The sequence below is a fragment of the Culex quinquefasciatus genome, chromosome 2, assembly GCF_015732765.1.
Source record: "Culex quinquefasciatus strain JHB chromosome 2, VPISU_Cqui_1.0_pri_paternal, whole genome shotgun sequence".
NCBI lineage: Eukaryota > Metazoa > Arthropoda > Insecta > Diptera > Culicidae > Culex > Culex quinquefasciatus.
In genome coordinates, this window is record NC_051862.1 from 52293163 (window position 1) to 52307196 (window position 14034).

Sequence of the window (14034 nt, forward strand, 5' to 3'; positions counted from 1 at the left end):
TCTGTATAGCGTATTTATACAGGATATTTTATTCAGAAATGTTTTTCATTTTTCAGTTATACGAGATTAATGTTTTAGTGGGGTTCAAAAATCAAATTATTCGCTCTACAGCATTGCCTTGGCGTTCCCGATTACGGGATTCCTACTCGAAACTAGGTGTCCGAAGGCTTGATTGTTGAGGCAATTGCAAACCTCTTTTTACACCTAAGCTTCCATTCACCCCGGGATTCGAACTGACGACCTTTGGATTATGAGTCCAACTGCCTACCAGCGACTCCACCAGGACAGGACCCAGGGAGACGACTCCTACACCTTGACTGAGCTATCGACCTAACCTCTAGGTTAGACCGGGGCCAACATTTACTTCCCCATCCGACGGAAGGCTTGATCAGACAAATCTCGTCTCAAAATTTGCCACCGGGACCTTCTGGGATCGAACCCAGGCCGACTGGGTGAGAGGCAATCACGCTTACCCCTACACCACGGTCCCGGCTTTTAGTGGGGTTATCGTGGTCAAAAGGGATCCTTAAAGAGAGTTTGTAATTATTAAAATTATCATCATTTGTTTTTCTTAAAAGCTTGCCAACGATTTCAATAGTTACACCACGAAATTACAATCATAAAATTCGGTAAATCTGAGAAGTAGTTGCCCATTTGACCCACAAAGAAATTGCCTGTTGATCGTCAGTTATTTCCAGAAAAAAAGAAGATATCATTTCCAGGTCCATTCTGCAACTTTGAAAGCACTTCAAAAAACCTAATTGCTCACTCTGAATCCCGTAAGCTAAATTAATTACAACACCAACTTGTGGTGTAATTTCTCCGCCCAAATTACGTCGCCCAGGTTTTCGCTCCTTCAAGAGGTTGCCGAAATGTTTTCCGCCCAAGATGAAGATGGGCGATAAGACTTCAAAAAGCCAGCTTCTGCTTTCTGCTGGAAGGGGGGAAACGGCTCAGCCATCCAAAAACGAGACGACAACGACGAGTAGCATGTGTCCCTCGATGCCTTCAGGTGATGGGAGAAAATGACTCCGAAATGGCAACCGGAAAATGAGGAGAAAATTTTAAAACAGCCTGAACTCGGAAGGGGGTGAGAGAGTTTAGTAATCTCGGCAAATTGATTTGGGGTTTCCTCCGTTTTTTTTTGTTTCGTGCTGCAAGATGAGACGCTCGCAACAGTTTACTGTTGCTCGGGGTTACTGGAGGGGACGAGTTCCCGGAATGTGGAAGGGTGAAAAGGATTCACTGGGATGTGGAATTCCGAGGGGGTTGTGGTTAACATTTTATCAACTTCAAATATGGAAATGTGACACTTTGTTTTCGATCCAGAAATGATTTTGACACATTCCGCCGTGACGTTGCAACGTTTTGACTTTTCTTTTTTCAGTATTTCGGCTGTAACTCAAAAAATACATTGAAAAGGTACAGATGTTATTACAGATTCGGAAAGTACATTAAATTTCCTATAAGAAACAATATTGAAACATTATTTTAAGCGAATATTCTATTTTTGAGAAGGGAATATGTAGCGTGACGTTGCAACGCGTGACTTTTTCTCAATCCTGACCCAATTCATGTTTCGCCACTAACTCTGCTTTGTTAAACGGCAAATTTGGAGTTCTTCTTCCATTTTTAGTGTAAAATTGGTCAACAAATCGAATGCAATCATTAGTTTTTCGAAAAAATTAAACCTCGATTTTTAAAGACCACTTACATTTCGTGACGTTGCAACGCTCTGTTTTTGAAAACAGGGTTTTTCGTTGCGTTGCAACGTCACGAAATTTTAGTTTCAAAATAAATCATAGTTTTTGTTACTTTGAACAACTGGAGGTTAAGATTTTATTATAAGACATTAATAGACAGTACAAGGACATGTGAATTGCTTGGCCCGCCCATGTTAGACCCCCTCCCCCTATACCGCTTTCACAGTAGCAGTACGATTTACGAAGTTTTCCAAAGGGTTTTCATTTTTTTGTATTTATTCCATAATCACGAAGGACACACCGCCCCCCCCCCCCCCAGGGCTGGAGGGGGCCTAAAAATATAAACGTATTGTTACGTAATGCAAGAACGCTCCCTTAACATTTTAATGGTTTTGGGCAATTAACAAAACACGTGGAAGTTTAAGAAGGGAGGTAAGGAGCTTCAAGTTTTCAGGAGGGCTGAAATTTATAAATAAAGGGCACATAACGTTTGTTGATGGCCCCTAAGGGGTGATCTGCAAACAACGTAACTTATTTTGTTGAATTTTGTGTAAATTTGAGGAAATAATAAAACTATTTACCTGCGCAACATAACATTTTTAATTCCGAACAGCTAAACGTTGCATACAACTTATTTAGGTAAGGGTTCGTCCAACAACAAAGTGACAAAAGTTTGTAAAAAAAAAAACAATCGAATCTCGTGATTTTCATTGCTAAGTGAATTTCACTGTAATTTGGCCTACTTAAGGGTGTGGGATAAAAAAAAATCGTTGCGTTGTATTAGAATGAACCCTCACGTAAATCAGTAAATCATAAAGGGGCCATTCAGTAACCACGTGATTACTTTTTTGAAAGTTTTAGATTTTTCCCCCCTTGTGAACATCGGTATATTTTGATTTGTTCAACAAGTTTCATAAAATACTACATTTTTCGAGTTGCATACAAACTTAAGTGACGGAATTTGTGAATGACCCATGTACAATTCTTTTGTAAATATGCTCGGAAACATTATATAAAAAATATATAATATTTAGTATCCTTTTATCTTCAACAATCAACTACGCATTCACCTTTTTGACATGTGGCCAATATGATTTAAAATTTCGTGACGTTGCAACGCAAACTTAAACCTGTTGTAACTTTGGATTTAGACAACCAATTTAGTCGCTCTAGGTTGCATTTGAAAGCTCTTTCCAAGTACAAAGAGCATCCGAAATATCAAAATGATTGAATGTTTAGTTTTCTGTTGGCATAAACAACTGTCCCTTTTTCGTGACGTTGCAACGCAATATAATGGTAAACTTACACTAGTTTGAAAAAATACTTTACTTAAGATAAACTGCAATCCATTTCTGTTTAGTACATTTAAAAACCTACAAAATGCAATCAAAAGAATATTTTTTGGATTTTATTTCGCTGAAAACCAGGAGTTTTTAGAAAAATGTTTTAAAACGGTGATTTTATCACGAATTGATGCACAACTTAACCAACCTGTACATAATGATGTTCAAATGATAAATTAATGAAAACCATGATTTTTGAAGCTTCAAGTAGTCTAGAATCGAGGAAAAATATCCAAATAGCTCATACACGCTTTTCAAAATTTCATCCTCAGGTGTACATTGCCGGAGAATGTGTCTTTTGTTTAAATGCTTATGATACGGAATTTAAATGCATAAACTTTACTGAAAAAAATATCTTTTTATATAATTTTTCAAGCAACTCTATTATTTATTAATTAACTCACACTCACACTCACACTCACACTCACACTCACACTCACACTCACACTCACACTCACGCTCGCTATTTGGCTTACAAGAATACCAATAATAAAAAATAACAATTTATTATTGCTAAATGTAAGCTAATTGAACAAATTACAAAAAATAGAAATGTTTCGCTTTTCAAATGACTAATCACCAAAAAGCCCACACTTTCCTCATCGTAAACAGCTCCTTAAGCTTAAAAGCTTCCGTTTTCCTTTCTGTAATTAATTTCACGAAAATTATTAATTTTCTCGTTTCACCTCACTGCCATCGACCGGGACCAAATTCCCTCTCCCCCAGACCAAGTGTTTAAATTTCTTTGACAAACATTCGCGCTCGATCTTTTCTGCCGCAAAAATATGCGAGGCCACTTTGTAGGAGGGGGGATCTAATTTGGCACCATAAACGAGTAACGAGCTAATAATTTAATTTCTTTGCTTCCTTTGCTTTAATTTTCAGTGGATTTGAAACCAGGGGAGGGCAGAAGAATCGCTCCAATGAAGTGTGACCATTTTTGAGGAGGGAGAAAATTCTTGTGATGTTTAAGCAAAATGATAAAATGGTTACGAAACGGCAGCAGCAGCAGCACCAGCTTGTGTGCTAATTAGTGCTAAGTGGGCGAGAATTATGCACCCAACTGTGCGGAGCCTTTTATCATGCTTAAATGGGTTTCTGTTGGGGAGATGGCACTGTTGAATAGTGCTACTCTTCCACAAATATACTTCAATTAGCTTGAAGTGATCGGGGAAGCTTCTTTTTTTTTGTTTCTTGAGTAAACTTTTCCCCTTCTCAAACCAAGAAGCAGTTTGGAGTCTCAGTTGGATAACCAATCATTGTTATTGGGAGGGAAAACTTTGAGAAGACGATTAGGGTCGCACCCGTGGGAAAGCTCAAAATTTTGTTGTTTTTCCGTTTGAGTTTGTTCTTGTAGGGTTTTTTGAAAAAGGACAAAATAAATACATTTGGTGGGGGATTTATTCCATGCAGAATATATTCTTCAAGTTTATAAAAAAACGATATGTTTTTTTTGACTTCATAAAAATCTACGTTTGCAGTGCTCACCAACAGATGGCAGCGTTTCATCGCACTGAATTCGCATCAAACTTTGCATGCAACTTTCTTGCAAGTTTATTTCGCCAACTTCCATGGACTCCACAACTGGTACATTAACTAATCAAATTTCCTTTCTCCTCTCTTTGCAGGTACGTTCCACAATCCTTCTCGTAATCCATGCCTGCCTCAAGTTGTGTGGAAACAAATCGAGTTCAATTTACGAAAGCTGACCCAGCTGCGGAGATGCTGCAACAAAGTCCATTACGATCCCGGACGTTGTCCACGGGGAGAAACGAAGAAAAAAAAGGATACAAAATGGACCCTCGCCGTAAATTCTACCAACTTTCCCGATCGTTTATTCATGAGACTTTTCATCAATGGGGGTCGGGTTTCCGGGGTCCAGTAAATTCCATCCATTGTGCATCGGAATGGATTCTGTAAACTTTTCAAATTACCACCAATTACGGGCAAAATGCGATGGCGGCAGTAGTAAGTAATCCCGAGAAACAAAAACAATGAAGACATGGAGCCGTTGTATTATTTATAGCCCTTGTGCAAACTTGGAAAGCTTTTGCCCCCCCCTTGCCAAATCCAATCTGGTTTCATGTCGGATTCCGTCGAAGTCGCGGAACGGTTCGATAGATTCCGTGCATCGAATTCTTCTTGGCTTTGATCCTTCTCCGAACAGTGCAGCTTTGTGTGTAGTTATTTTCCGAAGGATGAAACAGCCAGCCAAGACAAGGAATTTACTACACATAGTGGCATTTTGGGGTAAGATGTCAATTGTTGGACTTTGACCATTCTACCATTCTGACGAAGTCAATGAATTCTTTAAGCAATTTAAAGATAAATTCGATCATCGTCAAAACAGCTCACTAAAGTTCTGTGCAATATGTGCCACCTTCACCCTATATTTACACTGCACGTTGTGTACTCACCACCCGTCGATACACCCTGGTTCTGAGGAAGAGCGTTAAACTTGGACGCCAGAGCTCCCGCAAGTTCCCGCAGAAAGGAAATGAAGCTGGAAATGCTCTCTATCATCGTGCTGGCAACACTGCTGCTGGCAGACTGGACCGGCGCTGCATCGCGTTGTTTACTGGTGAAAACTAGACGGAAACCCGGGACTATCCGTTCAAACAGAAAAGAAGGATATCTTATTTCCTGTGGCCGCCGGTGCTAGTAGCCAGCAGAACGACAACTAGTCCGATGCTTTTGATTGGTATTGGGCGGAATTGGGTTAAGTTTATGGGAAATTAAATTAACGAATGAGGATTTGAGGTGAACTGAAATTGAGGCTCGAGAGTTGATAATTGTAGAATGTAATATGATTGGACTGCATTAATAAATTTCAAATCCATGATGCTATATTCTTTTTCTTCTTTTATGATTTTTTTTGAGTAGTATTTTAATTACTTTTCCAATTACAAAATCATTGTTACTTTTTTTTACATGTGATCAAGTACAAGTTTTCGAAGTATTTAATAAATAGTTTTGTTATCAAATTATCCAGTAACTTATTTTTTAAAAGGATTTTGGTTAACACAGTTGGAAATTATGTGGATTTGGAAGGAATAAAATTTGATTTTGTAATATTACCTTTTTAATTATGCTGTTCCAGTTAAGCTTGAAAAAGTATAATTTTTCACATATATAGGTGAGTTCCACTTGAGTTGCCAAAACAGGGTTCCAATTTCACAGCAAGACCATGCAAGAAAAAGGTTGAAATCATTACGTTCCAGACTCGATTATCCGAAGTTTTGATTATCCGAAGGTTTGTACGAGGCATCGGATAATCGAATCACTATTTTTTTTCTTTTTAAATTTATTTTCTTGCTTTTAACATCAAATTTGAGCTCTGTGGCATTTTTTCAATATTTAAACACCGTCATTTTGGCCGCCATCTTTGATTAAAAAATTTATAATCACTTTAGAGTAGTTCAGGGATCATTTTAAAGCTCAATAATCAAAAATAAGACCACGAAAAAACTGTTTTTGGGATTCGGTTATCCAAAGTTTCGATTATACCTACAAAGTGAAATTTTGCCCAGGCAATTTTTTCAAACAAAAAACGATATAGGGGAACTATACCCTTTCTCAGCCTATTTCTATTATCGGCCTATCAGCACTTTGATCATGAATTACAGCTTATACAAAGTGTTTTTGACTGTTCCAAAGTAATAAATAGCGCAAATAAAAGTGAGCAAGCAACTCTCCATTGTTGAAACATCTGAAAATGTTGATTTAATAGCAGAAACGGCAAAAGTGATGAGGATTGGTCGAACGGCTTAGTGTGATTAAAATGGGTATATTTCCCCTACCTAACATTACAAAATTTGGGATTCCAATAATTTTTTTTTTCAAAAAGGATAATTTCTAATTGTTTAGCAATCATTAGTTTAAAAAAAATCAAGTTTTGACAAATACTCAAACTACATAAACATTGAAAAATATTTGCAACGGACTATTTGACAATTTTCTAGGAGTTGATAACAAAATTTGGTATTGAGTAGTTCTCCACGATTTCGCAATTTTTTTTTTTTGCAAATTTTTATTTTCAGGTTTCGATTTGGATGAAACTTTGTACATGTCCATTCCCTATGTCAAAAGAAGTTGTTTTGCATCATTAGTTTTTCCACACAAGACTACATATAATTTTCGATTTGGTGTCTTCGTCAAAGTTGTAGGTTATGATTACCCGAACAGACGGAAATAACTTGGGAATAACATTTTTTGTTATTTGAAAATACTAGACCAATAACATTATATGTTATTTATAACAAGATTTGTTATTCGTCGTTATGATTTTTTTGTTTTTGGATTGTTATTGTAATAACAGACTAATAATTTTTTTAGTTATTCTTCGAACAGATCTCTGTTATTATTTTTTGTTATTTTAACAACTAATCCGATCATCCCAATAACATTTGGAGATATTCTTCCATAACAAGAAATGTTTTTCCAAAGTTGTTTTGGATTCCAACCAATATCAGACCAATAACAAATTATGTTATGATAACATAAACTGTTATTATACCCTTATGCAAAAATTGATTTTTAAGAAGATTCCATAACAATTTCTGTTATTTTAACAGTATTTGTTATTGAAATGGCATGAATTTTGTTATTACCGTCTGCCTGGGTAGGACTTTTCGGAAAGAAAGTGCACAAGGAAAAAAAAGATTTTTTTAAATTTGACTTTCTAGCAGTACGAGTTGAACTCCCGAAATGCGTATTTTAAATTTTCGATTTTTTTATAAGTTTTAGGGGACTTAAAATACATCTTTTAGCCATAGTGCGTGATGATGCATAATGTGGTTTAACAGATATAAAGTTTCAAATATATTTTTAAAGCAAAATCAAATTTGAAATCAAAAAGTAATTCCCCGTTTATATAGCTTCTTTTTGGTATACATTTTCGATTTATTTTCGTTTTTATTTGCATTCAAAAAATAATTATAGAAACATATGAACCCCAGAAAAAATATTTTTGAAAAATGACAAAATTTCTTATTTTTTTCTGGAACGGGCAGTAAGATTCTATGCCTCAATAAGAAATCGAATCGTGAAAAATGATTTTTTGATTGATGACACCTTATTAGCCTGTATTTTTCAACTGACGATATCTTGGAAACTTTTGATCTAATTTTTAATTTAAAAAAATTAAACATTCTGATTTTTTTTCAAGCTGGAAAGTTCTTCAAGTAGATAATTTTCCAAATTTTATAGTTTAGACCAAATTATTAAATTTGTGAAATATGTTTTATTATAAAGATCAGATAATTTCTCAAAAGTTTAGTTTTTAACATTGAAAATCAGATCAATAAGTTGAAAGTATAGGATAATTGACACTTAAAAAACTCATTTTCATTGATTCGAATCCTTTGTGAAGCTGTATTTTAGAAACTAATTGTAATTTTTTTTTTTAAATTCTGGAGTAAAATATATAGGATTTTTTTCCAGCTCCTGCAATTTTTTTTAAAGAGATGCCTTTCTTTCAATTATTAATTTTTTAACCTTTATAAGCGAAAAGGTAGCTATATCAGTCCCGTTTATAAAAATGTAGTTTTTCGATTGCAAATATATTATGTTCAATTTTGTTTTAAAAAAATGACATGTAATATTTTGCACCATCACGCGCTATAGCGCCATAGCCATAGCGCGTGATGGTGCAAAATATTACATGTCATTTTTTTAAAACGAAATTGAATATAATATATTTGCAATTCTTGTTTAGTCTTCTACAAAATATTAAAAAAAAAATCGAAAATAATAAAAAATCTTGTGAATTCAACTTTAAGTCATAAATATTAATTTTCATGAGAATTACAAATTTGGCATGTTTTGTGAAAAAATCATGTTAAAACCAATCAGACCTTTTTTCGGCTGGGCTTTTCATTACTGAAATGATGAAATTCTTTCCAAATTTCATTCGAGCTTGTAAAACACGTTTAAAATGATGAAAAGTATCGACGACTCCCCAAGGAGTCGTATGGCAATGATGTTTAAAATTTAATAACATTTACCACATGGCACAGCTTCGCGCCTATTTTCCAGTGATTCATACGCACAAATTCCTTTTTTGTTCCTCCAAGAATGGTAATGGAAGAAAAACACAATAAAAACGGAGGGAAAATGGCAGCAAAAAAAAAGCTGATCTCCATTATTATTTCCCGCTCATTTCATCTGGAGCAACAATCCAGCCAGCCAGCCTGCCTCCACCACCCAAAGCATTTACAATTCAATATACATTTCAGTGCAATTTTGTCGTCGAGGCACAGTGGAAGGGGAAAAACAAAAAGCATTTCCCCAAAACAAACAGAACATTGTTCGGCACTTTTCCTCGTGCCAACGCGCCACCACCACCACCAGCAAAGTGACAAGCAATAAAATGTTGTTGCTTACATACACACACACAAACGTGGAAAACACGACACAGAGTAGGGAAAAACGAAACAGATTGCTCCTTTGACTCAAACTTCCTTCACCCCCCCCCTCCCTTTTCTTTTGCAGAGTGAGAGTTTGGAGTGAGACTATAAGTTGAAATCAGTTTTAAATAGGATCACATTCGAAAGCACATTTTCCCAAGCATTCTCCGACGTTTTCGTCGAGCATGACGCTGCTTCTGATAAAATATTCACCAAAATATAGCCATACTTTCGCATCGCTTTCGGGAAGGAAAAGCTCTTGCTAGAACGATGCAAGCAGCTTACAATAGCGCCAGCAAGAGAATTGGCTATCAGTCATCGTGATCTTGGAGTGTTCAATTTTAAATGGGGGTTTTTCGCATCCGGGGAAAATTTAAAATTTGGGAACCCATTCAATCGCATTGGATTTGCGTTTTGGATGATTATGTGTTTGAGACGGGGCAATTTCAATCGTTTTGTGTGTTATTTTCTCATTGGTTTGCATTGATTGGTATTAAAACTTCATTGAATTTTTTTTTTAATTTTTCATACTTCTAACTTTCACATGAGCATAATCATGAGCAGAAAAACATTTTTTGAAAACGAATATGAGTTTAATATCTAAGTGAAAACACTCTAAATTTATTGACAAAGATTAGTCTAGTTCCTAGTGTTGTTGTTAATTTTTTAAACAAAACTATTTTTAACAATTTCCAGGCGAAATTCTGATTTTTTAACAATTTTACTTAAACTTTGTATGTATTTTTTTAAAAGCTTATAAACTTATAACATTGTTTTTTTTGGTTAAAACTATATCAGCAACCTTGGCAATGATACATTCGACGCAAAGATAAAATTGTAACACCTTTAACCTGATTTAAACAACAAAAACTATGACTATCAATGTCAACCCGGTATTCAAAATAAAAATTTTCAACGCTACTATTTTTTTAAACTCTATTGAAAAATCTTTTTTTCAAAAATTGACCTTGTGTGGCCTACCCTAGTGCATATTTTAAAAATAATAATCCAGTTGGAATATATTCCAAAAATAAATTAAAAGCCTATCAATGTCACCCCGGTTTACGGTACGTAAATATTCAAACAGCTGCAACTTTTGAGTGAATTTTCCGATCAATAAAAAGTAGGTATACGGTAAAAAAATTGCTGATTTTTTAATTATTTTTTTTCACAAAAACTCAATTTCTCAAAAAACGTATTTTCGAGTTTTTTTTTATATGTTTAAGGAGACAAACACCCGCAACTTTTGAGCCATAAAGAAGTATGGTCAAAAAATCTGCCACCGTGTTATGATTTTTTGAAAATATAGTGATTTGTGGAATAAATGAAAATTTCACGAAAAAACAAATTTGACTTAATTTTTCTATGTAAAATTGCAATCGAAAAGTACTTAACAGATTTTTTGATAAAAGGCTCCGTTTTCAAGATATAGCCATCGAAAGCTTGATTTTACCGAAATATTTGCAGAAATATTGATTTTTAAGAATAGTGACCATGAGTGACCATTTCTGAAAATATTTTTTTCTGAAAAGTTCAGCAAATTTATGCATAATTCTATATAATTGTCTAAGAGACATTGAAGATTGGACCTCTGTTTGCTAAGATAGAGCGGCTTAAAGAAAAAAAAAACAGGAAATATTAAATTTTAGAAAACTCACCCAAACAACCCACCATTTTCTAATGTCGATATCTCAGCAACTAATGGTCCGATTTTCAATATTAAAACATGAAATAACGTGAAATTTTTCGATCTTTTCGAAAACAAAACTTTTCCAATTTTTGGATCATGACTTACATTTCAAAATGGCGTAATATAGAAGGCGTAGAAAATTTCACGAATGTTTAATGTTTTAACAATGAAAATCGTGCCATTAGTTCGTCGCCATCGTGCTAACTTGTCGTACGTGCATTTTGGGCCAAATTGAGTTAAGAACGCCATTTTGTGCAGCTCACAATGCCTCACCTTTTGACCTTCACAGATCCCCAAAATTCGATTTCAATCCTGAGATATTCAACAAAAACCGAAAAAACTCCGTGCATTTTTGTCACTTTACATATGAAAGTAGTTTCAATCTTGTCGTGCTATCTTGTCACTCCATGAAAATTGATGTAAGTGCGACAAAAGGCCAAACGGATTTCAGGCCAAGAAAGTCAGGATGCGTTTGTCGCACGTACAAGCTAGACTACCGTAAACATTTGTAATTATAACTCGGGACTCCAGCAACCAACTTCAACCAAACTTTGGGACAATGCACAGAATGGTGAGGCAAACAAAACGTGTTTGTTATTGTTTACATTGCGTGCTCTCGTTTTTGAATATTCAAGGTCAAACATTAAAACGCGTTTTTCTCGGAACGTCAAAATGGCGGGTGCGACAAGATAGCACGACGACGTCGAGTTGCTGAGATATCGACATTAGAAAATGGTGGATTGTTTATGTGAGACTTAGAATTTAATTTTTCCTGTTTTTTTCTTTAGGCCGCTGTATCTCAGCCAGCAGAGGTACAATCTTCAATGTCTTTTAGACAATTTTATAGAAAATTTGCTGAACTTTTCAGATTTTTTTTTTCAAAAATGGTTCAGATTTTTTTTTTTCAAAAATGGTCACTAGTCTATTCTTAAAAATCGAAAAACTGCAAATATTTCGCTAAATTCAAATTTTCGATGGCTATATCTTGAAAACGGAAAAATTAAGTTAAATTTGTTTTTGCATGAAATTTCGATTTTTTCCAGAAATTACTATATTTTCAAAAATTTATAACTCGGCAGCAAATTTTTTGACCATACTTCTTTATGGCTAAAAAGTTGCGTGTTTTTGTCCACTTAAACATATAAAAAATCTCGAAAATCAAAAAAAATACGTATTTTGTAAAAAAAAGTTAGTAAAAATATCGGCATTTTTTTCCCGTGTTCCTATTTTTTTCTCAATAGTCCTTAACAATACCTACAGCTTTGCCGAGGACACCAAATTGATCAGAAAATTCACTCAAAAGTTACAGCTGTTTGAATATTTACGTATTACATTTTTGTATGGATAGCAGCCAAAATTGTATGGAGACTTGTATGGGTGAACCAATGACGCAAAATAGCTTATTTGGTTACAGGGAAGGCCCCGACAAAGTTTGAGCCAAATAAAAAAATACAAAAAAATAAAAATGGTCGAAATCGGCCGATTTTGTTGAGAATTGCTCCAATCCTAGACTCTAGCTCAAAAGATGCCTTTCCTAATACTCTAAAACAATTAATCAAAAATATCATATTTGAGACATTTTACTTTTTTTTTTAAATAATATCGTTATTTTTCGTTAATCATTTTGTTTTTAAAAGCCTTAATTATTACACTAATAATCACATTTATTTGCTGAAAAATAAAAAAATTGAAAATCTGGAGAAAAATTAAATTTCTAGAGTTTCTTCACTACAGTTTTTCTATTTGTGTTGTTGAGCCCAAATATAATCTTTAAAAAAGCTTCAATAAAATAAGAACTGTAATGAGACACGGATTGAACCTTTTAAACTTAATGTATCATTCCCATGTTTATATAAAAAAACGTTACTTAATCCACCTTTAGGTGGTTGGTGCCTTCCTCTCATTTATAGAGTGCTTCCAACCCCCCTAAAGTGTCCACATGCTTTATGGGTTTTCCCTAACGTGATCGCAACACCTAAGAGGTCCTAAAAAAAGTGATGAGGTAAAAAAAACAGATTACCTACAGACTTTTTGTCAAGATTATACAGACACCGCCTTTGAGAAAAATGGCATCCCTCTTCACGGTGGTCAGACCCGACCCTTTTCAGGTTATGTAAATTCAGACCATTTTTTAAACTGCTTGTAGTTTTAGATAGGTAAGTCATATCTTGAAAATTCTTAATCCACAAGAAAGGTCATTTCAGAACCTTTCTAAAAATATATAATATGGCAGGTTTCCATGCAAAAACCACCCTGAAACGTATATGCAGCAGTTTTTAAGCACAACTTTTGATGTGCTTTACCAAATCTTAAAATTTTGAACAGGGGCTTATGGGACCCCAAGACGAATCGAATGAGGCCAAAACGGTCCAAATCCGTTCAGTCAGTGACGAGATATTTCAGTGACATTGATTCGGTACACATGTCTACATACAGCCAAACACACAGACATTTGCTCAGCTGGTGATTCTGAGCCGACATGTATAAATGACGGTAGGTCTAGGAGGTCTAATTAAGAAGTTCATTTTTCGAGTAATTTTATAGCCTTTCCTCAGTAAGGTGAGGAAGGCAAAAACAACGTTTAAATCTTCATTAAGAGTGCATTAATAAAAAAATGGGTTTCTTCATATTGTTTTTAAAAGCATTTTTCATTTAGATTTATTTTTTCTGGGCTCTTTATTCAGAATTACCATTGCATTTTATTGTTCAAAGATTAAAAGAAACCATTTACTCGTCCTTTACATAAAAAATCCACAGTACTCTTTAGTTGAAAATCAAATTGGACAAAGACAAATGTAAATAATATTTGGAGGTTTCAAGAATAATGCATGTAATTTCACAGAAATTGAAATGAACAAAATAATATATTAATTATCCGATTTTCTTCAAAA

The 14034-nt window shown here is 34.6% G+C and overlaps 1 protein-coding gene across 2 annotated transcripts in view; it reads left to right on the top strand.

Moving 5' to 3' along the window:
- LOC6035666 (prolow-density lipoprotein receptor-related protein 1) overlaps nucleotides 1-14034 on the top strand; it is a 360121-nt gene that overhangs the window by 79727 nt on the left and 266360 nt on the right. The gene's annotated exons all lie outside the window — the stretch shown is intronic.